The sequence below is a fragment of the Hyperolius riggenbachi genome, chromosome 2, assembly GCF_040937935.1.
Source record: "Hyperolius riggenbachi isolate aHypRig1 chromosome 2, aHypRig1.pri, whole genome shotgun sequence".
Classification (NCBI taxonomy): domain Eukaryota; kingdom Metazoa; phylum Chordata; class Amphibia; order Anura; family Hyperoliidae; genus Hyperolius; species Hyperolius riggenbachi.
The window spans coordinates 2381190-2408079 of NC_090647.1; the positions used below are offsets into that span (position 1 = coordinate 2381190).

The 26890-nt window shown below is 56.5% G+C and overlaps 2 protein-coding genes across 3 annotated transcripts in view; one reads left to right on the forward strand and one right to left on the reverse strand.

The window, feature by feature from the left end:
• Window positions 1–1501, reverse strand: part of LOC137545333 (zinc finger protein 180-like) — a 54009-nt gene extending 52508 nt beyond the window's left edge. The window contains exon 1 of one of the 2 annotated variants that reach the window (XM_068266448.1): window positions 1448–1501. The gene's annotated coding sequence lies outside the window, so the exon portion shown is untranslated. The remainder of the gene's footprint in view (window positions 1–1447) is intronic. The other variant, XM_068266450.1, reaches the window with a different exon arrangement.
• A 259-nt stretch (window positions 1502–1760) lies between these two features.
• The window catches only part of LOC137545334 (eukaryotic translation initiation factor 3 subunit A-like), a 62582-nt gene continuing 37452 nt past the window's right edge, over window positions 1761–26890 (forward strand). Inside the window, exon 1 of the mRNA XM_068266451.1 lies at window positions 1761–1809. The gene's annotated coding sequence lies outside the window, so the exon portion shown is untranslated. The remainder of the gene's footprint in view (window positions 1810–26890) is intronic.

The following is a 26890-nucleotide window of genomic DNA, read 5'->3' on the forward strand; positions in this document are numbered from 1 at the left end:
ATTACATCATACTCAATTTGACCAGTCTAGGGCCTCTTGCACACTGAAAGCAAATCAGATTCAGATTCCGCTTTTTAATCAGTTTTTACCTCCGATTCAGATTCAGATTTGCAGTGTGCAAGGAGCAAACTGCAAATCTGAATCTGAATCGGAAGTAAAAACAGATTAAAAAGCGGAATCTGAATCTGAATTGCTTGCAGTGTGCAAGAGGCCTTGCAGTGGTCAATAAGGACGGGTGAGTGCGGTCCCTTAGGGGGCATTTGGACATCTTGTTTTTCTGGCATTTGTGGAGCGCTATTTAAACGTCTGAAAACTGTTAAGAAGGGTCTAGCTAAACCCAATTAAAAGCGCATACATACGAGGACATTTCTACACTCGCAAGAGAATTGGAACATTTGTAACTGTTTATTGAAGCGCCGTTTAAAGAGAATAACGATCGCTGTACAGCGCTGTGGTATATGTCAGAGCTATATAATGTATAATAATAATAGTGTGTGACTGTGGTGAGGACAATAGAGTGTAAGCTCCTCTGGTGCTGATGGGAATGGATCAGTGATCTCTGTACAGTGCTGTGGTATATGTCAGAGCTATATAAATGTATAATAATAATAGTGTGTGACTGTGGTGAGGACATTAGAGTGTAAGCTCCTCTGGTGCAGAGACTGATGGGAATGGATCAGTGATCTCTGTACAGCGTTGTGGAATATGTCAGAGCTATATAAATGTATAATAATAATAGTGTGTGACTGTGGTGAGGACATTAGAGTGTAAGCTCCTCTGGTGCAGAGGCTGATGGGAATGGATCAGTGATCTCTGTACAGCGCTGTGGTATATGTCAGAGCTATATAAATGTATAATAATAATAGTGTGTGAATGTGGTGAGGACATTAGAGTGTAAGCTCCTCTGGTGCAGAGACTGATGGGAATGGATCAGTGATCTCTGTACAGCGCTGTGGTATATGTCAGAGCTATATAAATGTATAATAATAATAATATTGTGTGACTGTGGTGAGGACATTAGAGTGTAAGCTCCTCTGGTGCAGAGACTGATGGGATATGGATCAGTGATCTCTGTACAGCGCTGTGGTATATGTCAGAGCTATATAAATGTATAATAATAATAGTAGGTGACTGTGGTGAGGACCCTAGAGTGTAAGCTCCTCTGGTGCAGAGACTGATGGGAATGGATCAGTGATCTCTGTACAGCGCTGTGGTATATGTCAGAGCTATATAAATGTATAATAATAATAGTGTGTGACTGTGGTGAGGACATTAGAGTGTAAGCTCCTCTGGTGCAGAGGCTGATGGGAATGGATCAGTGATCTCTGTACAGCGCTGTGGTATATGTCAGAGCTATATAAATGTATAATAATAATAGTGTGTGACTGTGGTGAGGACATTAGAGTGTAAGCTCTGCAGATCAGGCACACATAGACAGAAATATTACCTGTGTGTCTCTGCAGTCTCCTGGCTCCGCCTCTTCCTGTCAGGCAGTGATGTCACAGGCAGGAAGCTGTGTAGCTTTATTGACAATGGACAGTGATGAGAAGTCTGGATCATGAACCGAATCATTTGATTGCTGTGACTGGGGAGGGTGTGGCTAGCAGTGATGTGACTGGGAGGGTGTGGCTAGCAGTGATGTGACTGGGGAGGGTGTGGCTAGCAGTGATGTCTGGATCCTTTGAGTCGGTTCTTTCCTGTGAGTCGAGTGATCCGGCTCATCACAGTGAGGAGAATCAGTTTAGTGGATGATTCAGGAACTGCAGCTGCACAAGGTGCTTCTCGGCTGCTAAATTCACCGATTGTGATGTGAGGTTTTTGTGCGTTTTTCGTGTGTTTCCGCTTTTCTGATTGGCGAGTGTTGTCTTGATTTTTGAATATGGATTCTAGGGGTTAAATCATTAGAAAACGCAAAGTGTTTTTCATGCCTTTTTTATACTTTACATTAAAACCCATCATAATCTCACAGACATGCGTTTGCGTAAATCGGAACGCAGCAGTGAAAAGACCTCCCAGGATTAGACAGGCTGCACTCAGGACCCCTTTTGATGCAAAGTTTATACTTTGCGTTCACCAAGGTAAAATGAAAGTATATAGACTTTCATTTGACGTTTCACACCCGACGCTGCGTCTCGGTGCGTTGAGGTATGACGCACTGGGGAGCTTTTTATTGTCGGGAGCCGGTGTTTTCCCGTCAGGTTAATTATTTACAACCGCCGCCGGATTGCGTCGCACCGCAGATTCCCGACGACACACCGGATTGCGTCGCACCGCAGATTCCCGACGACACGCCGGATTGCCTTGCACCGCAGCATCCTGACGACACGCCGGACTGCGTCGCACCGCAGATTCCCGACGACACACCGGATTGCGTCGCACCGCAGATTCCCGACGACACACCGGATTGCGTCGCACTGCAGATTCCCGACGACACGCCAGACTGCGTCGCACCGCAGATTCCCGACGACACACCGGATTGCGTCGCACCGCAGATTCCCGACGACACACCGGATTGCGTCGCACCGCAGATTCCCGACGACACACCGGATTGCGTCGCACCGCAGATTCCCGACGACACACCGGATTGCGTCGCACCGCAGATTCCCGACGACACACCGGATTGCGTCACACCGCAGATTCCCGACGACACACCGGATTGCGTCGCACCGCAGATTCCCGACGACACACCGGATTGCGTCGCACCGCAGTTTCCCGACGACACACCGGATTGCGTCACACCGCAGATTCCCAGCGACACGCCGGATTGCGTCACACCGCAGATTCCCGACGACACACCGGATTGCGTTGCACCGCAGATTCCCGACAACACGCCGGATTGCGTTGCACCGCAGCATCCTGACGACACGCCGGACTGCGTCGCACCGCAGATTCCCAACGACACGCCAGACTGCGTCGCACCGCAGATTCCCGACGACACACCGGATTGCGTTGCACCGCAGATTCCCGACAACACGCCGGATTGCGTTGCACCGCAGCATCCTGACGACACGCCGGACTGCGTCGCACCGCAGATTCCTGACGACACACCGGATTGCGTCGCACCGCAGATTCCCAACGACACGCCAGACTGCGTCGCACCGCAGATTCCCGACGACACACCGGACTGCGTCGCACCGCAGATTCCCGACGACACACCGGATTACGGCGCACCGCAGATTCCCGACGACACACCGGATTGCGTCGCACCGCAGATTCCCAGCGACACGCCGGATTGCGTTGCACCCAGGGCTGTGGAGTCGTGGAGTCGGAGTCGTGGAGTCGGGCAATTTTGGGTGCCTGGAGTCGGAGTCGGGAAAAAATGCACCGACTCCGACTCCTAATGAATTTGTAACTGTAATCAAAATAGAAAATATGATAAAATGTTCTATTTCTCAGATAATAGTCATTAAAAATAATGTATATATACAGTATATATACAGTAATAGCTGTGCTTAGTCCACAAAAATGAAATAAACCAATCAAAATTAGTTACTTGTGCTGCTTCAATAAAGCAGTCACCGTATTTTTAAGGTACATATCTGATTGTGACTGTATATATGATGTGTACACAGGAATCTCTTATATATACTAAATAACATCTATGCTGTAAGAATAAAGCCTGATGTGTAGCTGTGTCACTAATAGAGATGGTCAACGAGATGGAAATAATTCTGCATTGATGCTGATTTATGCAAATGTATGCACTCCCTTTGCTGATGAAATCAAATCATTTGATATGTTGTTAAAATTTGGTTTGGTGACTACAAATTAAAGGGTACCTGAGACGGATGAAAAGTAAAGTTTTATACATACCTGGGGCTTCCTCCAGCCCCCTTCAGGCTAATCAGTCCCTCGCTGTCCTCCACCACCCGGATCTTCTGCTATGAGTCCTGGTAATTCAGCCAGTCAGCGCTGTCCGGCCGCATGCCGCTCCCACAGCCAGGAACATTCTGCACCTGCGCAATAGTGCTGCACAGGTGTAGTATGCTCCTGGCGGCGGAGTGTGTGCATGCGCACTACGCCCGACTGGCTCAAGTACCTGGACTCATAGCAGAAGATCCAGGTGGTGGAGGAGGACAACGAGGGACTGATTATCCTGAAGGAGGCTGGAGGAAGCCCCAGGTATGTATAAAACTTTAATTTCATCTGTCTCAGGTTTACTTTGTTACACAGTAGTACTATACTCTACATATGCACTCCCCACAGAGCTGCAGGGAATCCACTGAGAATGCTGTGCACATTGAACACAGAGGTGTTGTCTGTTTACAATCTCCTCATTCCCCTGCAGAGTACCTGCACATCACTCTTATGCTGCATACACACTTGAGATAAAAGTCTCTGGAAAAGGCAAGATCACAGACCAATTTTACCCCCTTCCATGTAGTATGAGAGCCATACTCTACACAGTCTATTCTATGGAGCTGAACTCCACGTCAGATAAAATCTTTGCAGGATGCTGCACACACAGATGCTGTACACATTCAAAAGATCATTATCTGCAAAAGATCTCTTCCTGCAATAGATCCATTCCTTCAAAATGCATTCATAGTCTATGAGATCTGCAGATCCTCATACACACCTTGTTTAACAGACTTCATCTGCATATCTGGCAATCATCTGCAGATCTGAAAATCCATCCTGGTGGATCTGATCTGCAGATGATTGCCTGCTAAACAAGGTGTGTATGATGATCTGCAGATCTCATAGACTATGAATGCATTTTGAAGGAATGGATCTATTGCAGGAAGAGATCTTTTGCAGATAATGATCTTTTGAATGTGTACAGCATCTGTGTGTGCAGCATCCTGCAAAGATTTTATGTGATGGGGAGTGCAGCTCCATAGAATAGACTGTGTAGAGTATGGCTCTCATACTACATGGAATGGGGTAAAATTGGTCTGTGATCTTGCCTTTTCCAGAGACTTTTATCTCAAGTGTGTATGCAGCATTAGATGTACCCACACTTACATTGCCTAGGGCCTGATAGATGTTCTTTGTTCCGGTTTGTACCTTTTACAAGTACTCTTACCAAGGACTAGTTTTAGTCTAAAGGGAATAAATATAGTAGTCTACATATCCTTCTCACTTCAGTTGTCTTGTAAAATTCCTAAGCGTTGGCAGTTAAGAGACGAATTTCATGTTATATACTTTTAATCAAAAAAAATTGTAATATGCAAATTAGAGGAGTCGGAGTCGAGGAGTCGGAGTCGGTGGAATCCTAAACTGAGGAGTCGGAGTCGGTGGATTTTTGGACCGACTCCACAGCCCTGGTTGCACCGCAGATTCCTGACGACACGCCGCAGGCTATTCAGCCGTTTCCTGCACGCGTTGTCTGATGTGAAACAGCCCTTAAGAATCAGCAGACGCAGCTAGTGGAAAAGGGCCCACAGGGAGGAGGAGCCAGGAGGAGGTGCTTTGAGTCCGCCAGGAGAAAAGCGCTATATAAGTGTTTGTCTTTTTGTCTTCTAGTGATGGGTCTCTAGGAGCCGGCTCTTTCCTGCAAACGACAAGAGCCGGTGCTCAGCTTACAAAGAGCCGATGCCTGTCAGTCACTCACCAGTGTGCTAGTGATGGTTCGTTCGCGAATGAGCCGGCTCTAAGAGCCGATTCTTTGGGGTGAATAAGAGGAGCCGCTGCCTCAGCCGCCCCACACAGCTCTGCCCTGCTCTGTAATAAAGGGCGCTGAGGCATGCTGGGAGATGTAGTCCTCCTCTTGCAGCTTGTAGGGGTGTATGGGGCGGAGCAGCAGCAGCAGGAGGGATTGCCCCAGTCAGAGAAGCAGCCTGGAGTTGTCATGGAGACGGGGATTTTCTTCCGTATCTGAGTGGCTTCTAATGAGTCTTTTGAACTGTATACTGACTATTGCGGCGCTAACCGCATGCTGACATCTGCTGTAGCTTTCTCTGCATGAAGTTTATTGACCTGCATGAAACTTGTCAAGCTGACATCTTGCTATGGAGACACGTATTGTGCAGGATTTGGAGACTGTTGTTCTTTTCAAGATTTGCATGATTTTATTTTTTTATTTATTTTTTTTTGAACTTTTTGTACAGGGCAAAGTTTTCCTATATACAGGGCTTCCCTGCATGATGGACATACGGCCGTTGTGTGCATGTGGTTGTGTTTGGAGTGGGCTGTGTTTGCTCGTGACGGGGTGGCCATCCCATGTTGATTTTAAGCACCTTTTGATACACTAGATTAATAAAGAATTTGTATTTTTATACGATCAGGTTGTATGTATTTAGTTCTTACAAATATTTGAATGGAGAGGTCAGACATGTGGCTACTTTCATCCTGAAACTGGCTTCTAATGATATTACATGGAGAGCCGTTTGAGAGCCATAGGAGCCAATTCTCTTAGCCCTTCTGGCGGTCTAACAATTGATTTTTACTAATAAAATTCACTAATAAATTCCGCCTGGAGGCAGTCCAGCAATCTTTTTTTTTTTTTTTTAAATCATGTAGCGAGCCCAGGGCTCGCTACATGATAGCCGCTGCTCAGCGGCATCCCCCTACCCGCTTCGATCACCTTCAGCGATCTCCGATCTCCATGGCGACGGGGCGGGATGACTTCACCGACGTCGTGACAACATTGGGAGTCCCGATCCATCCCTCAACGCTGCCTGGCACTGATTGGCCAGGCTGCGCATGGGGTCTGGGGGGGGTGGGCGGCGCAGCGCGACGGATAGCGGCGATCGAGCGCGGGTCGGCGGCGATCGGTGTGCTGACGCAGCTAGCAAAGTGCTAGCTGCGTGCAGCAAAAAAAAATTGAGCAAATCGGCCCAGCAGGGCCTGAGAAAACCTCCTGCGCGGCTTACCCCGAAGTTACCGCCAGGAAGGTTAAAAGAGCCGGAATTCCCATCACTAAATGATAGATGCCTGGGCCAATCACCAGCAGAGGGGAGTAACTAGTAACCAGTAACTGCCAGCCACACCCTCCCCAGTCACATGAATCAAATCATCCGTTTCTTTTTATGATCTGAATTGAATAAATTGATGCATTGAAAAAAGCCGGACTTCCCATCACTTAGGCCTGGAACCCACTGAAAACCGCAAACGCAAAACGCAACCGCTAGCGTTTTGTCTGAGCGGTTTGCAAGCGGATTCATGCGCGTTTTGGGTTGTGTTTTGCAACATTGTATTTTTTTCCCCAGCGGGTGCCTAGCGTTTTGCGTTTTGCGTTTTTATCCTGATTGGTCCTGTGAATTATTTTTCATTTTGTTACAGTGTGCTGAACCGCAAAACGCTAGCAGAACCGCTCAGTTTAGGTTTTGCTGAGCGTTTCTGCTAGCGTTTCAATACTTTACATTGAAGCGCTTAACGCTCCCAAAATGCTGCATGTCCTGCGTTTGCGTTTCTGGGAAACGCAAACGCTCCTGTGGAAGTTGCCCCATCCATTAACATCAGCTGAGCGTTTTGGCAAAACGCTAGCGTATCGCAGCGCTGCCAAAATGCTCAAAAAAACGCTCTTGTGGGTTCCAGCCCTAATGGCTGCTAGTCACTCCGCCCCACTGGTGATTGGCCCAGACATGTAGTATTCCTCCTGGCTCCTCTCCTGTGTGTCAGCAGCACACAGCATTCATTATTATTATACAAGAGGCCCCTAGCTTACCATGTGTGTATTACACTCTGCCATATGAGCCGGGGGTGCCGCCCCGAGCCCCACAAACTTGGGGTAGCCCCTGCAATGTACAATGTACAATGTACTGATCAGCACTGCACTGCTGTGTCCCCACTGCTGGCTGCCTCTCCCTCCTGTGCAATGTACTGATCAGCACTGCACTGCTGTGTCCCTGCTGCTGGCTGCCTCTCCCTCCTGTGCAATGTACTGATCAGCACTGCACTGCTGTGTCCCCGCTGCTGGCTGCCTCTCCTTCCTGTGCAATGTACTGATCAGCACTGCACTGCTGTGTCCCCGCTGCTGGCTGCCTCTCCCTCCTGTGCAATGTACTGATCAGCACTGCACTGCTGTGTCCCCGCTGCTGGCTTCCTCTCCCTCCTGTGCAATGTACTGATCAGCACTGCACTGCTGTGTCCCCGCTGCTGGCTGCCTCTCCCTGCTGTGCAATGTACTGATCAGCACTGCACTGCTGTGTCCCCGCTGCTGGCTGCCTCTCCCTCCTGTGCAATGTACTGATCAGCACTGCACTGCTGTGTCCCCGCTGCTGGCTGCCTCTCCCTCCTGTGCAATGTACTGATCAGCACTGCACTGCTGTGTCCCCGCTGCTGGCTGCCTCTCCCTCCTGTGCAATGTACTGATCAGCACTGCACTGCTGTGTCCCCGCTGCTGGCTGCCTCTCCCTCCTGTGCAATGTACTGATCAGCACTGCACTGCTGTGTCCCCGCTGCTGGCTGCCTCTCCCTCCTGTGCAATGTACTGATCAGCACTGCACTGCTGTGTCCCCGCTGCTGGCTGCCTCTCCCTCCTGTGCAATGTACTGATCAGCACTGCACTGCTGTGTCCCCGCTGCTGGCTGCCTCTCTCTCCTGTGCAATGTACTGATCAGCACTGCACTGCTGTGTCCCCGCTGCTGCCTCTCCCTCCTGTGCAATGTACTGATCAGCACTGCACTGCTGTGTCCCCGCTGCTGGCTGCCTCTCCCTCCTGTGCAATGTACTGATCAGCACTGCACTGCTGTGTCCCCGCTGCTGGCTGCCTCTCCCTCCTGTGCAATGTACTGATCAGCACTGCACTGCTGTGTCCCCGCTGCTGGCTGCCTCTCTCTCCTGTGCAATGTACTGATCAGCACTGCACTGCTGTGTCCCCGCTGCTGGCTGCCTCTCTCTCCTGTGCAATGTACTGATCAGCACTGCACTGCTGTGTCCCCGCTGCTGCCTCTCCCTCCTGTGCAATGTACTGATCAGCACTGCAATGCTGTGTCCCCGCTGCTGCCTCTCCCTCCTGTGCAATGTACTGATCAGCACTGCACTGCTGTGTCCCCGCTGCTGGCTGCCTCTCCCTCCTGTGCAATGTACTGATCCGCACTGCACTGCTGTGTCCCCGCTGCTGGCTGCCTCTCCATCCTGTGCAATGTACTGATCCGCACTGCACTGCTGTGTCCCCGCTGCTGGCTGCCTCTCCCTCCTGTGCAATGTACTGATCAGCACTGCACTGCTGTGTCCCCGCTGCTGGCTGCCTCTCTCTCCTGTGCAATGTACTGATCAGCACTGCACTGCTGTGTCCCCGCTGCTGGCTGCCTCTCTCTCCTGTGCAATGTACTGATCAGCACTGCACTGCAGTGTCCCCGCTGCTGGCTGCCTCTCCCTCCTGTGCAATGTACTGATCAGCACTGCACTGCTGTGTCCCCGCTGCTGGCTGCCTCTCCCTCTTGTGCAATGTACTGATCAGCACTGCACTGCTGTGTCCCCGCTGTTGGCTGCCTCTCTCTCCTGTACAATGTACTGATCATCACTGCTGTGTCCCCGCTGCTGGCTGCCTCCCCCTCCTGTGCAATGTACTGATCAGCACTGCACTGCTGTGTCCCCGCTGCTGGCTGCCTCTCCCTCCTGTGCAATGTACTGATCAGCACTGCACTGCTGTGTCCCTGCTGCTGGCTGCCTCTCCCTCCTGTGCAATGTACTGATCAGCACTGCACTGCTGTGTCCCCGCTGCTGGCTGCCTCTCCTCCTGTGCAATGTACTGATCAGCACTGCACTGCTGTGTCCCTTCTGCTGGCTGCCTCTCCCTCCTGTGCAATATACTGATCAGCACTGCACTGCTGTGTCCCTTCTGCTGGCTGCCTCTCCCTCCTGTGCAATGTACTGATCAGCACTGCACTGCTGTGTCCCCGCTGCTGGCTGCCTCTCCCTCCTGTGCATTGTACTGATCAGCACTGCACTGCTGTGTCCCCGCTGCTGGCTGCCTCTCCCTCCTGTGCAATGTACTGATCAGCACTGCACTGCTGTGTCCCCGCTGCTGGCTGCCTCTCCCTCCTGTGCAATGTACTGATCAGCACTGCACTGCTGTGTCCCCGCTGCTGGCTGCCTCTCCCTCCTGTGCAATGTACTGATCAGCACTGCACTGCTGTGTCCCCGCTGCTGGCTGCCTCTCCCTCCTGTGCAATGTACTGATCAGCACTGCACTGCTGTGTCCCCGCTGCTGGCTGCCTCTCCCTCCTGTGCAATGTACTGATCAGCACTGCACTGCTGTGTCCCCGCTGCTGGCTGCCTCTCCCTCCTGTGCAATGTACTGATCAGCACTGCACTGCTGTGTCCCCGCTGCTGGCTGCCTCTCCCTCCTGTGCAATGTACTGATCAGCACTGCACTGCTGTGTCCCCGCTGCTGGCTGCCTCTCCCTCCTGTGCAATGTACTGATCAGCACTGCACTGCTGTGTCCCCGCTGCTGGCTGCCTCTCCCTCCTGTGCAATGTACTGATCAGCACTGCACTGCTGTGTCCCCGCTGCTGGCTGCCTCTCCCTCCTGTGCATTGTACTGATCAGCACTGCACTGCTGTGTCCCCGCTGCTGGCTGCCTCTCCCTCCTGTGCAATGTACTGATCAGCACTGCACTGCTGTGTCCCCGCTGCTGGCTGCCTCTCCCTCCTGTGCAATGTACTGATCAGCACTGCACTGCTGTGTCCCCGCTGCTGGCTGCCTCTCCCTCCTGTGCAATGTACTGATCAGCACTGCACTGCTGTGTCCCCGCTGCTGGCTGCCTCTCCCTCCTGTGCAATGTACTGATCAGCACTGCACTGCTGTGTCCCCGCTGCTGGCTGCCTCTCCCTCCTGTGCAATGTACTGATCAGCACTGCACTGCTGTGTCCCCGCTGCTGGCTGCCTCCCCCTCCTGTGCAATGTACTGATCAGCACTGCACTGCTGTGTCCCCGCTGCTGGCTGCCTCTCTCTCCTGTGCAATGTACTGATCAGCACTGCACTGCTGTGTCCCCGCTGCTGCCTCTCCCTCCTGTGCAATGTACTGATCAGCACTGCACTGCTGTGTCCCCGCTGCTGCCTCTCCCTCCTGTGCAATGTACTGATCAGCACTGCACTGCTGTTTCCCCGCTGCTGGCTGCCTCTCCCTCCTGTGCAATGTACTGATCAGCACTGCACTGCTGTGTCCCCGCTGCTGGCTGCCTCTCCCTCCTGTGCAATGTACTGATCAGCAGCGCACTGCTGTGTCCCCGCTGCTGGCTGCCTCTCTCTCCTGTGCAATGTACTGATCAGCACTGCACTGCTGTGTCCCCGCTGCTGGCTGCCTCTCTCTCCTGTGCAATGTACTGTTCAGCACTGCACTGCTGTGTCCCCGCTGCTGCCTCTCCCTCCTGTGCAATGTACTGATCAGCACTGCACTGCTGTGTCCCCGCTGCTGCCTCTCCCTCCTGTGCAATGTACTGATCAGCACTGCACTGCTGTGTCCCCGCTGCTGGCTGCCTCTCCCTCCTGTGCAGTGTACTGATCCGCACTGCACTGCTGTGTCCCCGCTGCTGGCTGCCTCTCCCTCCTGTGCAATGTACTGATCCGCACTGCACTGCTGTGTCCCCGCTGCTGGCTGCCTCTCCCTCCTGTGCAATGTACTGATCAGCACTGCACTGCTGTGTCCCCGCTGCTGGCTGCCTCTCTCTCCTGTGCAATGTACTGATCAGCACTGCACTGCTGTGTCCCCGCTGCTGGCTGCCTCTCTCTCCTGTGCAATGTACTGATCAGCACTGCACTGCAGTGTCCCCGCTGCTGGCTGCCTCTCCCTCCTGTGCAATGTACTGATCAGCACTGCACTGCTGTGTCCCCGCTGCTGGCTGCCTCTCCCTCTTGTGCAATGTACTGATCAGCACTGCACTGCTGTGTCCCCGCTGCTGGCTGCCTCTCTCTCCTGTACAATGTACTGATCATCACTGCTGTGTCCCCGCTGCTGGCTGCCTCCCCCTCCTGTGCAATGTACTGATCAGCACTGCACTGCTGTGTCCCCGCTGCTGGCTGCCTCTCCCTCCTGTGCAATGTACTGATCAGCACTGCACTGCTGTGTCCCCGCTGCTGGCTGCCTCTCCCTCCTGTGCAATGTACTGATCAGCACTGCACTGCTGTGTCCCCGCTGCTGGCTGCCTCTCCTCCTGTGCAATGTACTGATCAGCACTGCACTGCTGTGTCCCTTCTGCTGGCTGCCTCTCCCTCCTGTGCAATGTACTGATCAGCACTGCACTGCTGTGTCCCTTCTGCTGGCTGCCTCTCCCTCCTGTGCAATGTACTGATCAGCACTGCACTGCTGTGTCCCCGCTGCTGGCTGCCTCTCTCTCCTGTGCAATGTACTGATCAGCACTGCACTGCTGTGTCCCCGCTGCTGCCTCTCCCTCCTGTGCAATGTACTGATCAGCACTGCACTGCTGTGTCCCCGCTGCTGGCTGCCTCTCTCTCCTGTGCAATGTACTGATCAGCACTGCACTGCTGTGTCCCCGCTGCTGGCTGCCTCTCTCTCCTGTGCAATGTACTGATCAGCACTGCACTGCTGTGTCCCCGCTGCTGCCTCTCCCTCCTGTGCAATGTACTGATCAGCACTGCACTGCTGTGTCCCCGCTGCTGCCTCTCCCTCCTGTGCAATGTACTGATCAGCACTGCACTGCTGTGTCCCCGCTGCTGGCTGCCTCTCCCTCCTGTGCAATGTACTGATCAGCACTGCACTGCTGTGTCCCTTCTGCTGGCTGCCTCTCCCTCCTGTGCAATGTACTGATCAGCACTGCACTGCTGTGTCCCCGCTGCTGGCTGCCTCTCTCTCCTGTGCAATGTACTGATCAGCACTGCACTGCTGTGTCCCCGCTGCTGCCTCTCCCTCCTGTGCAATGTACTGATCAGCACTGCACTGCTGTGTCCCCGCTGCTGCCTCTCCCTCCTGTGCAATGTACTGATCAGCACTGCACTGCTGTGTCCCCGCTGCTGGCTGCCTCTCCCTCCTGTGCAATGTACTGATCCGCACTGCACTGCTGTGTCCCCGCTGCTGGCTGCCTCTCCCTCCTGTGCAATGTACTGATCCGCACTGCACTGCTGTGTCCCCGCTGCTGGCTGCCTCTCCCTCCTGTGCAATGTACTGATCAGCACTGCACTGCTGTGTCCCCGCTGCTGGCTGCCTCTCTCTCCTGTGCAATGTACTGATCAGCACTGCACTGCTGTGTCCCCGCTGCTGGCTGCCTCTCTCTCCTGTGCAATGTACTGATCAGCACTGCACTGCAGTGTCCCCGCTGCTGGCTGCCTCTCCCTCCTGTGCAATGTACTGATCAGCACTGCACTGCTGTGTCCCCGCTGCTGGCTGCCTCTCCCTCTTGTGCAATGTACTGATCAGCACTGCACTGCTGTGTCCCCGCTGCTGGCTGCCTCTCTCTCCTGTACAATGTACTGATCATCACTGCTGTGTCCCCGCTGCTGGCTGCCTCCCCCTCCTGTGCAATGTACTGATCAGCACTGCACTGCTGTGTCCCCGCTGCTGGCTGCCTCTCCCTCCTGTGCAATGTACTGATCAGCACTGCACTGCTGTGTCCCCGCTGCTGGCTGCCTCTCCCTCCTGTGCAATGTACTGATCAGCACTGCACTGCTGTGTCCCCGCTGCTGGCTGCCTCTCCTCCTGTGCAATGTACTGATCAGCACTGCACTGCTGTGTCCCTTCTGCTGGCTGCCTCTCCCTCCTGTGCAATGTACTGATCAGCACTGCACTGCTGTGTCCCTTCTGCTGGCTGCCTCTCCCTCCTGTGCAATGTACTGATCAGCACTGCACTGCTGTGTCCCCGCTGCTGGCTGCCTCTCCCTCCTGTGCATTGTACTGATCAGCACTGCACTGCTGTGTCCCCGCTGCTGGCTGCCTCTCCCTCCTGTGCAATGTACTGATCAGCACTGCACTGCTGTGTCCCCGCTGCTGGCTGCCTCTCCCTCCTGTGCAATGTACTGATCAGCACTGCACTGCTGTGTCCCCGCTGCTGGCTGCCTCTCCCTCCTGTGCAATGTACTGATCAGCACTGCACTGCTGTGTCCCCGCTGCTGGCTGCCTCTCCCTCCTGTGCAATGTACTGATCAGCACTGCACTGCTGTGTCCCCGCTGCTGGCTGCCTCTCCCTCCTGTGCAATGTACTGATCAGCACTGCACTGCTGTGTCCCCGCTGCTGGCTACCTCTCCCTCCTGTGCAATGTACTGATCAGCACTGCACTGCTGTGTCCCCGCTGCTGGCTGCCTCTCCCTCCTGTGCAATGTACTGATCAGCACTGCACTGCTGTGTCCCCGCTGCTGGCTGCCTCTGCCTCCTGTGCAATGTACTGATCAGCACTGCACTGCTGTGTCCCCGCTGCTGGCTGCCTCTCCTCCTGTGCAATGTACTGATCAGCACTGCACTGCTGTGTCCCCGCTGCTGGCTGCCTCTCCCTCTTGTGCAATGTACTGATCAGCACTGCACTGCTGTGTCCCCGCTGCTGGCTGCCTCTCCCTCCTGTGCAATGTACTGATCAGCACTGCACTGCTGTGTCCCCGCTGCTGGCTGCCTCTCCCTCCTGTGCAATGTACTGATCAGCACTGCACTGCTGTGTCCCCGCTGCTGGCTGCCTCCCCCTCCTGTGCAATGTACTGATCAGCACTGCACTGCTGTGTCCCCGCTGCTGGCTGCCTCTCCCTCCTGTGCAATGTACTGATCAGCACTGCACTGCTGTGTCCCCGCTGCTGGCTGCCTCTCCCTCCTGTGCAATGTACTGATCAGCACTGCACTGCTGTGTCCCCGCTGCTGGCTGCCTCTCCCTCCTGTGCAATGTACTGATCAGCACTGCACTGCTGTGTCCCCGCTGCTGGCTGCCTCTCCCTCCTGTGCAATGTACTGATCAGCACTGCACTGCTGTGTCCCCGCTGCTGGCTGCCTCTCCCTCCTGTGCAATGTACTGATCAGCACTGCACTGCTGTGTCCCCGCTGCTGGCTGCCTCTCTCTCCTGTGCAATGTACTGATCAGCACTGCACTGCTGTGTCCCCGCTGCTGGCTGCCTCTTTCTCCTGTGCAATGTACTGATCAGCACTGCACTGCTGTGTCCCCGCTGCTGGCTGCCTCTCCCTCCTGTGCAATGTACTGATCAGCACTGCACTGCTGTGTCCCCGCTGCTGGCTGCCTCTCCCTCTTGTGCAATGTACTGATCAGCACTGCACTGCTGTGTCCCCGCTGCTGGCTGCCTCTCCCTCTTGTGCAATGTACTGATCAGCACTGCACTGCTGTGTCCCCGCTGCTGGCTGCCTCTCTCTCCTGTACAATGTACTGATCATCACTGCTGTGTGCCCGCTGCTGGCTGCCTCCCCCTCCTGTGCAATGTACTGATCAGCACTGCACTGCTGTGTCCCCGCTGCTGGCTGCCTCTCCCTCCTGTGCAATGTACTGATCAGCACTGCACTGCTGTGTCCCCGCTGCTGGCTGCCTCTCCCTCCTGTGCAATGTACTGATCAGCACTGCACTGCTGTGTCCCCGCTGCTGGCTGCCTCTCCCTCCTGTGCAATGTACTGATCAGCACTGCACTGCTGTGTCCCCGCTGCTGGCTGCCTCTCTCTCCTGTACAATGTACTGATCATCACTGCTGTGTCCCCGCTGCTGGCTGCCTCCCCCTCCTGTGCAATGTACTGATCAGCACTGCACTGCTGTGTCCCCGCTGCTGGCTGCCTCTCCCTCCTGTGCAATGTACTGATCAGCACTGCACTGCTGTGTCCCCGCTGCTTGCTGCCTCTCCCTCCTGTGCATTGTACTGATCAGCAGCGCACTGCTGTGTCCCCGCTGCTGGCTGCCTCTCCCTCCTGTGCAATGTACTGATCAGCACTGCACTGCTGTGTCCCCGCTGCTGGCTGCCTCTCCTCCTGTGCAATGTACTGATCAGCACTGCACTGCTGTGTCCCTTCTGCTGGCTGCCTCTCCCTCCTGTGCAATGTACTGATCAGCACTGCACTGCTGTGTCCCTTCTGCTGGCTGCCTCTCCCTCCTGTGCAATGTACTGATCAGCACTGCACTGCTGTGTCCCCGCTGCTGGCTGCCTCTCCCTCCTGTGCATTGTACTGATCAGCACTGCACTGCTGTGTCCCCGCTGCTGGCTGCCTCTCCCTCCTGTGCAATGTACTGATCAGCACTGCACTGCTGTGTCCCCGCTGCTGGCTGCCTCTCCCTCCTGTGCAATGTACTGATCAGCACTGCACTGCTGTGTCCCCGCTGCTGGCTGCCTCTCCCTCCTGTGCAATGTACTGATCAGCACTGCACTGCTGTGTCCCCGCTGCTGGCTGCCTCTCCCTCCTGTGCAATGTACTGATCAGCACTGCACTGCTGTGTCCCCGCTGCTGGCTGCCTCTCCCTCCTGTGCAATGTACTGATCAGCACTGCACTGCTGTGTCCCCGCTGCTGGCTGCCTCCCCCTCCTGTGCAATGTACTGATCATCACTGCACTGCTGTGTCCCCGCTGCTGGCTGCCTCTCCCTGCTGTGCAATGTACTGATCAGCACTGCACTGCTGTGTCCCCGCTGCTGGCTGCCTCTCCCTCTTGTGCAATGTACTGATCAGCACTGCACTGCTGTGTCCCCGCTGCTGGCTGCCTCTCCCTCCTGTGCAATGTACTGATCAGCACTGCACTGCTGTGTCCCCGCTGCTGGCTGCCTCTCTCTCCTGTGCAATGTACTGATCAGCACTGCACTGCTGTGTCCCCGCTGCTGGCTGCCTCTCTCTCCTGTGCAATGTACTGATCAGCACTGCACTGCTGTGTCCCTGCTGCTGGCTGCCTCTCCCTCCTGTGCAATGTACTGATCAGCACTGCACTGCTGTGTCCCCGCTGCTGCCTCTCCCTCCTGTGCAATGTACTGATCAGCACTGCACTGCTGTGTCCCCGCTGCTGGCTGCCTCTCCCTCCTGTGCAATGTACTGATCAGCACTGCACTGCTGTGTCCCCGCTGCTGGCTGCCTCTCCCTCCTGTGCAATGTACTGATCAGCACTGCTGTGTCCCCGCTGCTGGCTGCCTCTCCCTCCTGTGCAATGTACTGATCAGCATTGCACCGCTGTGTCCCCGCTGCTGGCTGCCTCTCCCTCCTGTGCAATGTACTGATCAGCACTGCACTGCCTCTCCCTCCTGTGCAATGTACTGGTCAGCACTACACTGCTGTGTCCCCGCTGCTGGCTGCCTCTCCCTCCTGTGCAATGTACTGATCAGCACTGCACTGCTGTGTCCCTGCTGCTGGCTGCCTCTCCCTCCTGTGCAATGTACTGATCAGCACTGCACTGCTGTGTCCCCGCTGCTGGCTGCCTCTCCCTCCTGTGCAATGTACTGATCAGCACTGCACTGCTGTGTCCCTGCTGCTGGCTGCCTCTCCCTCCTGTGCAATGTACTGATCAGCACTGCACTGCTGTGTCCCCGCTGCTGGCTGCCTCTCCCTCCTGTGCAATGTACTGATCAGCACTGCACTGCTGTGTCCCCGCTGCTGGCTGCCTCTCCCTCCTGTGCAATGTACTGATCAGCACTGCACTGCTGTGTCCCCGCTGCTGGCTGCCTCTCCTCCTGTGCAATGTACTGATCAGCACTGCACTGCTGTGTCCCCGCTGCTGGCTGCCTCTCCCTCCTGTGCAATGTACTGATCAGCACTGCACCGCTGTGTCCCTGCTGCTGGCTGCCTCTCCCTCCTGTGCAATGTACTGATCAGCACTGCACCGCTGTGTCCCTGCTGCTGGCTGCCTCTCCCTCCTGTGCAATGTACTGATCAGCACTGCACCGCTGTGTCCCCGCTGCTGGCTGCCTCTCCCTCCTGTGCAATGTACTGATCAGCACTGCACCGCTGTGTCCCCGCTGCTGGCTGCCTCTCCCTCCTGTGCAATGTACTGATCAACACTGCACCGCTGTGTCCCCGCTGCTGGCTGCCTCTCCCTCCTGTGCAATGTACTGATCAGCACTGCACCGCTGTGTCCCCGCTGCTGGCTGCCTCTCCCTCCTGTGCAATGTACTGATCAGCACTGCACCGCAGTGTCCCCACTGCTGGCTGCCTCCCCCTCCTGTGCAATGTACTGATCAGCACTGCACTGCTGTGTCCCCGCTGCTGGCTGCCTCTCCCTCCTGTGCAATGTACTGATCAGCACTGCACTGCTGTGTCCCCGCTGCTGGCTGCCTCTCCCTCCTGTGCAATGTACTGATCAGCACTGCACTGCTGTGTCCCCGCTGCTGGCTGCCTCTCCTCCTGTGCAATGTACTGATCAGCACTGCACTGCTGTGTCCCCGCTGCTGGCTGCCTCTCCCTCTTGTGCAATGTACTGATCAGCACTGCACTGCTGTGTCCCCGCTGCTGGCTGCCTCTCCCTCCTGTGCAATGTACTGATCAGCACTGCACTGCTGTGTCCCCGCTGCTGGCTGCCTCTCCCTCCTGTGCAATGTACTGATCAGCACTGCACTGCTGTGTCCCCGCTGCTGGCTGCCTTCCCCTCCTGTGCAATGTACTGATCAGCACTGCACTGCTGTGTCCCCGCTGCTGGCTGCCTCTCCCTCCTGTGCAATGTACTGATCAGCACTGCACTGCTGTGTCCCCGCTGCTGGCTGCCTCTCCCTCCTGTGCAATGCACTGATCAGCACTGCACTGCTGTGTCCCCGCTGCTGGCTGCCTCTCCCTCCTGTGCAATGTACTGATCAGCGCTGCACTGCTGTGTCCCCGCTGCTGGCTGCCTCTCCCTCCTGTGCAATGTACTGATCAGCACTGTACTGCTGTGTCCCCGCTGCTGGCTGCCTCTCCCTCCTGTGCAATGTACTGATCAGCACTGCACTGCTGTGTCCCCGCTGCTGGCTGCCTCTCTCTCCTGTGCAATGTACTGATCAGCACTGCACTGCTGTGTCCCCGCTGCTGGCTGCCTCTTTCTCCTGTGCAATGTACTGATCAGCACTGCACTGCAGTGTCCCCGCTGCTGGCTGCCTCTCCCTCCTGTGCAATGTACTGATCAGCACTGCACTGCTGTGTCCCCGCTGCTGGCTGCCCCTCCCTCTTGTGCAATGTACTGATCAGCACTGCACTGCTGTGTCCCCGCTGCTGGCTGCCTCTCTCTCCTGTACAATGTACTGATCATCACTGCTGTGTCCCCGCTGCTGGCTGCCTCCCCCTCCTGTGCAATGTACTGATCAGCACTGCACTGCTGTGTCCCCGCTGCTGGCTGCCTCTCCCTCCTGTGCAATGTACTGATCAGCACTGCACTGCTGTGTCCCCGCTGCTGGCTGCCTCTCCCTCCTGTGCATTGTACTGATCAGCAGCGCACTGCTGTGTCCCCGCTGCTGGCTGCCTCTCCCTCCTGTGCAATGTACTGATCAGCACTGCACTGCTGTGTCCCCGCTGCTGGCTGCCTCTCCTCCTGTGCAATGTACTGATCAGCACTGCACTGCTGTGTCCCTTCTGCTGGCTGCCTCTCCCTCCTGTGCAATGTACTGATCAGCACTGCACTGCTGTGTCCCTTCTGCTGGCTGCCTCTCCCTCCTGTGCAATGTACTGATCAGCACTGCACTGCTGTGTCCCCGCTGCTGGCTGCCTCTCCCTCCTGTGCATTGTACTGATCAGCACTGCACTGCTGTGTCCCCGCTGCTGGCTGCCTCTCCCTCCTGTGCAATGTACTGATCAGCACTGCACTGCTGTGTCCCCGCTGCTGGCTGCCTCTCCCTCCTGTGCAATGTACTGATCAGCACTGCACTGCTGTGTCCCCGCTGCTGGCTGCCTCTCCCTCCTGTGCAATGTACTGATCAGCACTGCACTGCTGTGTCCCCGCTGCTGGCTGCCTCTCCCTCCTGTGCAATGTACTGATCAGCACTGCACTGCTGTGTCCCCGCTGCTGGCTGCCTCTCCCTCCTGTGCAATGTACTGATCAGCACTGCACTGCTGTGTCCCCGCTGCTGGCTGCCTCCCCCTCCTGTGCAATGTACTGATCATCACTGCACTGCTGTGTCCCCGCTGCTGGCTGCCTCTCCCTGCTGTGCAATGTACTGATCAGCACTGCACTGCTGTGTCCCCGCTGCTGGCTGCCTCTCCCTTCTGTGCAATGTACTGATCAGCACTGCACTGCTGTGTCCCCGCTGCTGGCTGCCTCTCCCTCCTGTGCAATGTACTGATCAGCACTGCACTGCTGTGTCCCCGCTGCTGGCTGCCTCTCTCTCCTGTGCAATGTACTGATCAGCACTGCACTGCTGTGTCCCCGCTGCTAGCTGCCTCTCTCTCCTGTACAATGTACTGATCATCACTGCTGTGTCCCCGCTGCTGGCTGCCTCCCCCTCCTGTGCAATGTACTGATCAGCACTGCACTGCTGTGTCCCCGCTGCTGGCTGCCTCTCCCTCCTGTGCAATGTACTGATCAGCACTGCTGTGTCCCCGCTGCTGGCTGCCTCTCCCTCCTGTGCAATGTACTGATCAGCACTGCACCGCTGTGTCCCCGCTGCTGGCTGCCTCTCCCTCCTGTGCAATGTACTGATCAGCACTGCACTGCCTCTCCCTCCTGTGCAATGTACTGGCCAGCACTACACTGCTGTGTCCCCGCTGCTGGCTGCCTCTCCCTCCTGTGCAATGTACTGATCAGCACTGCACTGCTGTGTCCCTGCTGCTGGCTGCCTCTCCCTCCTGTGCAATGTACTGATCAGCACTGCACTGCTGTGTCCCCGCTGCTGGCTGCCTCTCCCTCCTGTGCAATGTACTGATCAGCACTGCACCGCTGTGTCCCCGCTGCTGGCTGCCTCTGCCTCCTGTGCAATGTACTGATCAGCACTGCACCGCTGTGTCCCCGCTGCTGGCTGCCTCTCCCTCCTGTGCAATGTACTGATCAGCACTGCACTGCTGTGTCCCCGCTGCTGGCTGCCTCTCCCTCCTGTGCAATGTACTGATCAGCACTGCACTGCTGTGTCCCCGCTGCTGGCTGCCTCCCCCTCCTGTGCAATGTACTGATCAGCACTGCACTGCTGTGTCCCCGCTGCTGGCTGCCTCCCCTTCCTGTGCAATGTACTGATCAGCACTGCACTGCTGTGTCCCCGCTGCTTGCTTCCTCCCCCTCCTGTGCAATGTACTGATCAGCACTGCACTGCTGTGTCCCCGCTGCTGGCTGCCTCCCCCTCCTGTGCAATGTACTGATCAGCACTGCACTGCTGTGTACCCGCTGCTGGCTGCCTCCCCCTCCTGTGCAATGTACTGATCAGCACTGCACTGCTGTGTCCCCGCTGCTGGCTGCCTCTCCCTCCTGTGCAATGTACTGATCAGCACTGCACTGCTGTGTCCCCGCTGCTGTCTGCCTCTCCCTCCTGTGCAATGTACTGATCAGCACTGCACTGCTGTGTCCCCGCTGCTGGCTGCCTCTCCCTCCTGTGCAATGTACTGATCAGCACTGCACTGCTGTGTCCCCGCTGCTGGCTGCCTCTCCCTCCTGTGCAATGTACTGATCAGCACTGCACTGCTGTGTCCCCGCTGCTGGCTGCCTCTCCCTCCTGTGCAATGTACTGATCAGCACTGCACTGCTGTGTCCCCGCTGCTGGCTGCCTCTCCCTCCTGTGCAATGTACTGATCAGCACTGCACTGCTGTGTCCCCGCTGCTGGCTTCCTCTCCTCCTGTGCAATTTACTGATCAGCACTGCACTGCTGTGTCCCTTCTGCTGGCTGCCTCTCCCTCCTGTGCAATGTACTGATCAGCACTGCACTGCTGTGTCCCCGCTGCTGGCTGCCTCTCCCTCCTGTGCAATGTACTGATCAGCACTGCACTGCTGTGTCCCCGCTGCTGGCTGCCTCTCCCTCCTGTGCATTGTACTGATCAGCACTGCACTGCTGTGTCCCCGCTGCTGGCTGCCTCTCCCTCCTGTGCAATGTACTGATCAGCACTGCACTGCTGTGTCCCCGCTGCTGGCTGCCTCTCCCTCCTGTGCAATGTACTGATCAGCACTGCACTGCTGTGTCCCCGCTGCTGGCTGCCTCTCCCTCCTGTGCAATGTACTGATCAGCACTGCACTGCTGTGTCCCCGCTGCTGGCTGCCTCTCCCTCCTGTGCAATGTACTGATCATCACTGCACTGCTGTGTCCCCGCTGCTGGCTGCCTCCCCCTCCTGTGCAATGTACTGATCATCACTGCACTGCTGTGTCCCCGCTGCTGGCTGCCTCTCCCTGCTGTGCAATGTACTGATCAGCACTGCACTGCTGTGTCCCCGCTGCTGGCTGCCTCTCTCTCCTGTACAATGTACTGATCATCACTGCTGTGTCCCCGCTGCTGGCTGCCTCCCCCTCCTGTGCAATGTACTGATCAGCACTGCACTGCTGTGTCCCCGCTGCTGGCTGCCTCTCCCTCCTGTGCAATGTACTGATCAGCACTGCACTGCTGTGTCCCCGCTGCTGGCTGCCTCTCCCTCCTGTGCATTGTACTGATCAGCAGCGCACTGCTGTGTCCCCGCTGCTGGCTGCCTCTCCCTCCTGTGCAATGTACTGATCAGCACTGCACTGCTGTGTCCCCGCTGCTGGCTGCCTCTCCTCCTGTGCAATGTACTGATCAGCACTGCACTGCTGTGTCCCTTCTGCTGGCTGCCTCTCCCTCCTGTGCAATGTACTGATCAGCACTGCACTGCTGTGTCCCCGCTGCTGGCTGCCTCTCCCTCCTGTGCAATGTACTGATCAGCACTGCACTGTTGTGTCCCTGCTGCTGGCTGCCTCTCCCTCCTGTGCATTGTACTGATCAGCACTGCACTGCTGTGTCCCCGCTGCTGGCTGCCTCTCCCTCCTGTGCAATGTACTGATCAGCACTGCACTGCTGTGTCCCCGCTGCTGGCTGCCTCTCCCTCCTGTGCAATGTACTGATCAGCACTGCACTGCTGTGTCCCCGCTGCTGGCTGCCTCTCCCTCCTGTGCAATGTACTGATCAGCACTGCACTGCTGTGTCCCCGCTGCTGGCTGCCTCTCCCTCCTGTGCAATGTACTGATCAGCACTGCACTGCTGTGTCCCCGCTGCTGGCTGCCTCTCCCTCCTGTGCAATGTACTGATCAGCACTGCACTGCTGTGTCCCCGCTGCTGGCTGCCTCTCCCTCCTGTGCAATGTACTGATCAGCACTGCACTGCTGTGTCCCCGCTGCTGGCTGCCTCTCCCTCCTGTGCAATGTACTGATCAGCACTGCACTGCTGTGTCCCCGCTGCTGGCTGCCTCTCCCTCCTGTGCAATGTACTGATCAGCACTGCACTGCTGTGTCCCCGCTGCTGGCTGTCTCTTTCTCCTGTGCAATGTACTGATCAGCACTGCACTGCAGTGTCCCCGCTGCTGGCTGCCTCTCCCTCCTGTGCAATGTACTGATCAGCACTGCACTGCTGTGTCCCCGCTGCTGGCTGCCTCTCCCTCCTGTGCAATGTACTGATCAGCACTGCACTGCTGTGTCCCTGCTGCTGGCCGCCTCTCCCCCCTGTGCAATGTACTGATCAGCACTGCTGTGTCTCTGCTGCTGGCTGCCTCTCCCTCCTCTGCAATGTACTGATCAGCACTGCACTGCTGTGTCCCCGCTGCTGGCTGCCCCTCCCTCTTGTGCAATGTACTGATCAGCACTGCACTGCTGTGTCCCCGCTGCTGGCTGTCTCTTTCTCCTGTGCAATGTACTGATCAGCACTGCACTGCAGTGTCCCCGCTGCTGGCTGCCTCTCCCTCCTGTGCAATGTACTGATCAGCACTGCACTGCTGTGTCCCCGCTGCTGGCTGCCTCTCCCTCCTGTGCAATGTACTGATCAGCACTGCACTGCTGTGTCCCTGCTGCTGGCTGCCTCTCCCCCCTGTGCAATGTACTGATCAGCACTGCTGTGTCCCTGCTGCTGGCTGCCTCTCCCTCCTCTGCAATGTACTGATCAGCACTGCACTGCTGTGTCCCCGCTGCTGGCTGCCTCTTTCTCCTGTGCAATGTACTGATCAGCACTGCACTGCTGTGTCCCCGCTGCTGGCTGCCTCTCCCTCCTGTGCAATGTACTGATCAGCACTGCACTGCTGTGTCCCCGCTGCTGGCTGCCTCTCCCTCTTGTGCAATGTACTGATCAGCACTGCACTGCTGTGTCCCCGCTGCTGGCTGCCTCTCCCTCTTGTGCAATGTACTGATCAGCACTGCACTGCTGTGTCCCCGCTGCTGGCTGCCTCTCTCTCCTGTACAATGTACTGATAATCACTGCTGTGTGCCCGCTGCTGGCTGCCTCCCCCTCCTGTGCAATGTACTGATCAGCACTGCACTGCTGTGTCCCCGCTGCTGGCTGCCTCTCCCTCCTGTGCAATGTACTGATCAGCACTGCACTGCTGTGTCCCCGCTGCTGGCTGCCTCTCCCTCCTGTGCAATGTACTGATCAGCACTGCACTGCTGTGTCCCCGCTGCTGGCTGCCTCTCCCTCCTGTGCAATGTACTGATCAGCACTGCACTGCTGTGTCCCCGCTGCTGGCTGCCTCTCTCTCCTGTACAATGTACTGATCATCACTGCTGTGTCCCCGCTGCTGGCTGCCTCCCCCTCCTGTGCAATGTACTGATCAGCACTGCACTGCTGTGTCCCCGCTGCTGGCTGCCTCTCCCTCCTGTGCAATGTACTGATCAGCACTGCACTGCTGTGTCCCCGCTGCTTGCTGCCTCTCCCTCCTGTGCATTGTACTGATCAGCAGCGCACTGCTGTGTCCCCGCTGCTGGCTGCCTCTCCCTCCTGTGCAATGTACTGATCAGCACTGCACTGCTGTGTCCCCGCTGCTGGCTGCCTCTCCTCCTGTGCAATGTACTGATCAGCACTGCACTGCTGTGTCCCTTCTGCTGGCTGCCTCTCCCTCCTGTGCAATGTACTGATCAGCACTGCACTGCTGTGTCCCTTCTGCTGGCTGCCTCTCCCTCCTGTGCAATGTACTGATCAGCACTGCACTGCTGTGTCCCCGCTGCTGGCTGCCTCTCCCTCCTGTGCATTGTACTGATCAGCACTGCACTGCTGTGTCCCCGCTGCTGGCTGCCTCTCCCTCCTGTGCAATGTACTGATCAGCACTGCACTGCTGTGTCCCCGCTGCTGGCTGCCTCTCCCTCCTGTGCAATGTACTGATCAGCACTGCACTGCTGTGTCCCCGCTGCTGGCTGCCTCTCCCTCCTGTGCAATGTACTGATCAGCACTGCACTGCTGTGTCCCCGCTGCTGGCTGCCTCTCCCTCCTGTGCAATGTACTGATCAGCACTGCACTGCTGTGTCCCCGCTGCTGGCTGCCTCTCCCTCCTGTGCAATGTACTGATCAGCACTGCACTGCTGTGTCCCCGCTGCTGGCTGCCTCCCCCTCCTGTGCAATGTACTGATCATCACTGCACTGCTGTGTTCCCGCTGCTGGCTGCCTCTCCCTGCTGTGCAATGTACTGATCAGCACTGCACTGCTGTGTCCCCGCTGCTGGCTGCCTCTCCCTTCTGTGCAATGTACTGATCAGCACTGCACTGCTGTGTCCCCGCTGCTGGCTGCCTCTCCCTCCTGTGCAATGTACTGATCAGCACTGCACTGCTGTGTCCCCGCTGCTGGCTGCCTCTCTCTCCTGTGCAATGTACTGATCAGCACTGCACTGCTGTGTCCCCGCTGCTGGCTGCCTCTCTCTCCTGTGCAATGTACTGATCAGCACTGCACTGCTGTGTCCCTGCTGCTGGCTGCCTCTCCCTCCTGTGCAATGTACTGATCAGCACTGCACTGCTGTGTCCCCGCTGCTGCCTCTCCCTCCTGTGCAATGTACTGATCAGCACTGCACTGCTGTGTCCCCGCTGCTGGCTGCCTCTCCCTCCTGTGCAATGTACTGATCAGCACTGCACTGCTGTGTCCCCGCTGCTAGCTGCCTCTCTCTCCTGTACAATGTACTGATCATCACTGCTGTGTCCCCGCTGCTGGCTGCCTCCCCTTCCTGTGCAATGTACTGATCAGCACTGCACTGCTGTGTCCCCGCTGCTGGCTGCCTCTCCCTCCTGTGCAATGTACTGATCAGCACTGCTGTGTCCCCACTGCTGGCTGCCTCTCCCTCCTGTGCAATGTACTGATCAGCATTGCACCGCTGTGTCCCCGCTGCTGGCTGCCTCTCCCTCCTGTGCAATGTACTGATCAGCACTGCACTGCCTCTCCCTCCTGTGCAATGTACTGGTCAGCACTACACTGCTGTGTCCCCGCTGCTGGCTGCCTCTCCCTCCTGTGCAATGTACTGATCAGCACTGCACTGCTGTGTCCCTGCTGCTGGCTGCCTCTCCCTCCTGTGCAATGTACTGATCAGCACTGCACTGCTGTGTCCCCGCTGCTGGCTGCCTCTCCCTCCTGTGCAATGTACTGATCAGCACTGCACTGCTGTGTCCCTGCTGCTGGCTGCCTCTCCCTCCTGTGCAATGTACTGATCAGCACTGCACTGCTGTGTCCCCGCTGCTGGCTGCCTCTCCCTCCTGTGCAATGTACTGATCAGCACTGCACTGCTGTGTCCCCGCTGCTGGCTGCCTCTCCCTCCTGTGCAATGTACTGATCAGCACTGCACTGCTGTGTCCCCGCTGCTGGCTGCCTCTCCTCCTGTGCAATGTACTGATCAGCACTGCACTGCTGTGTCCCCGCTGCTGGCTGCCTCTCCCTCCTGTGCAATGTACTGATCAGCACTGCACCGCTGTGTCCCTGCTGCTGGCTGCCTCTCCCTCCTGTGCAATGTACTGATCAGCACTGCACCGCTGTGTCCCTGCTGCTGGCTGCCTCTCCCTCCTGTGCAATGTACTGATCAGCACTGCACCGCTGTGTCCCCGCTGCTGGCTGCCTCTCCCTCCTGTGCAATGTACTGATCAGCACTGCACCGCTGTGTCCCCGCTGCTGGCTGCCTCTCCCTCCTGTGCAATGTACTGATCAGCACTGCACCGCTGTGTCCCCGCTGCTGGCTGCCTCTCCCTCCTGTGCAATGTACTGATCAGCACTGCACCGCTGTGTCCCCGCTGCTGGCTGCCTCTCCCTCCTGTACAAT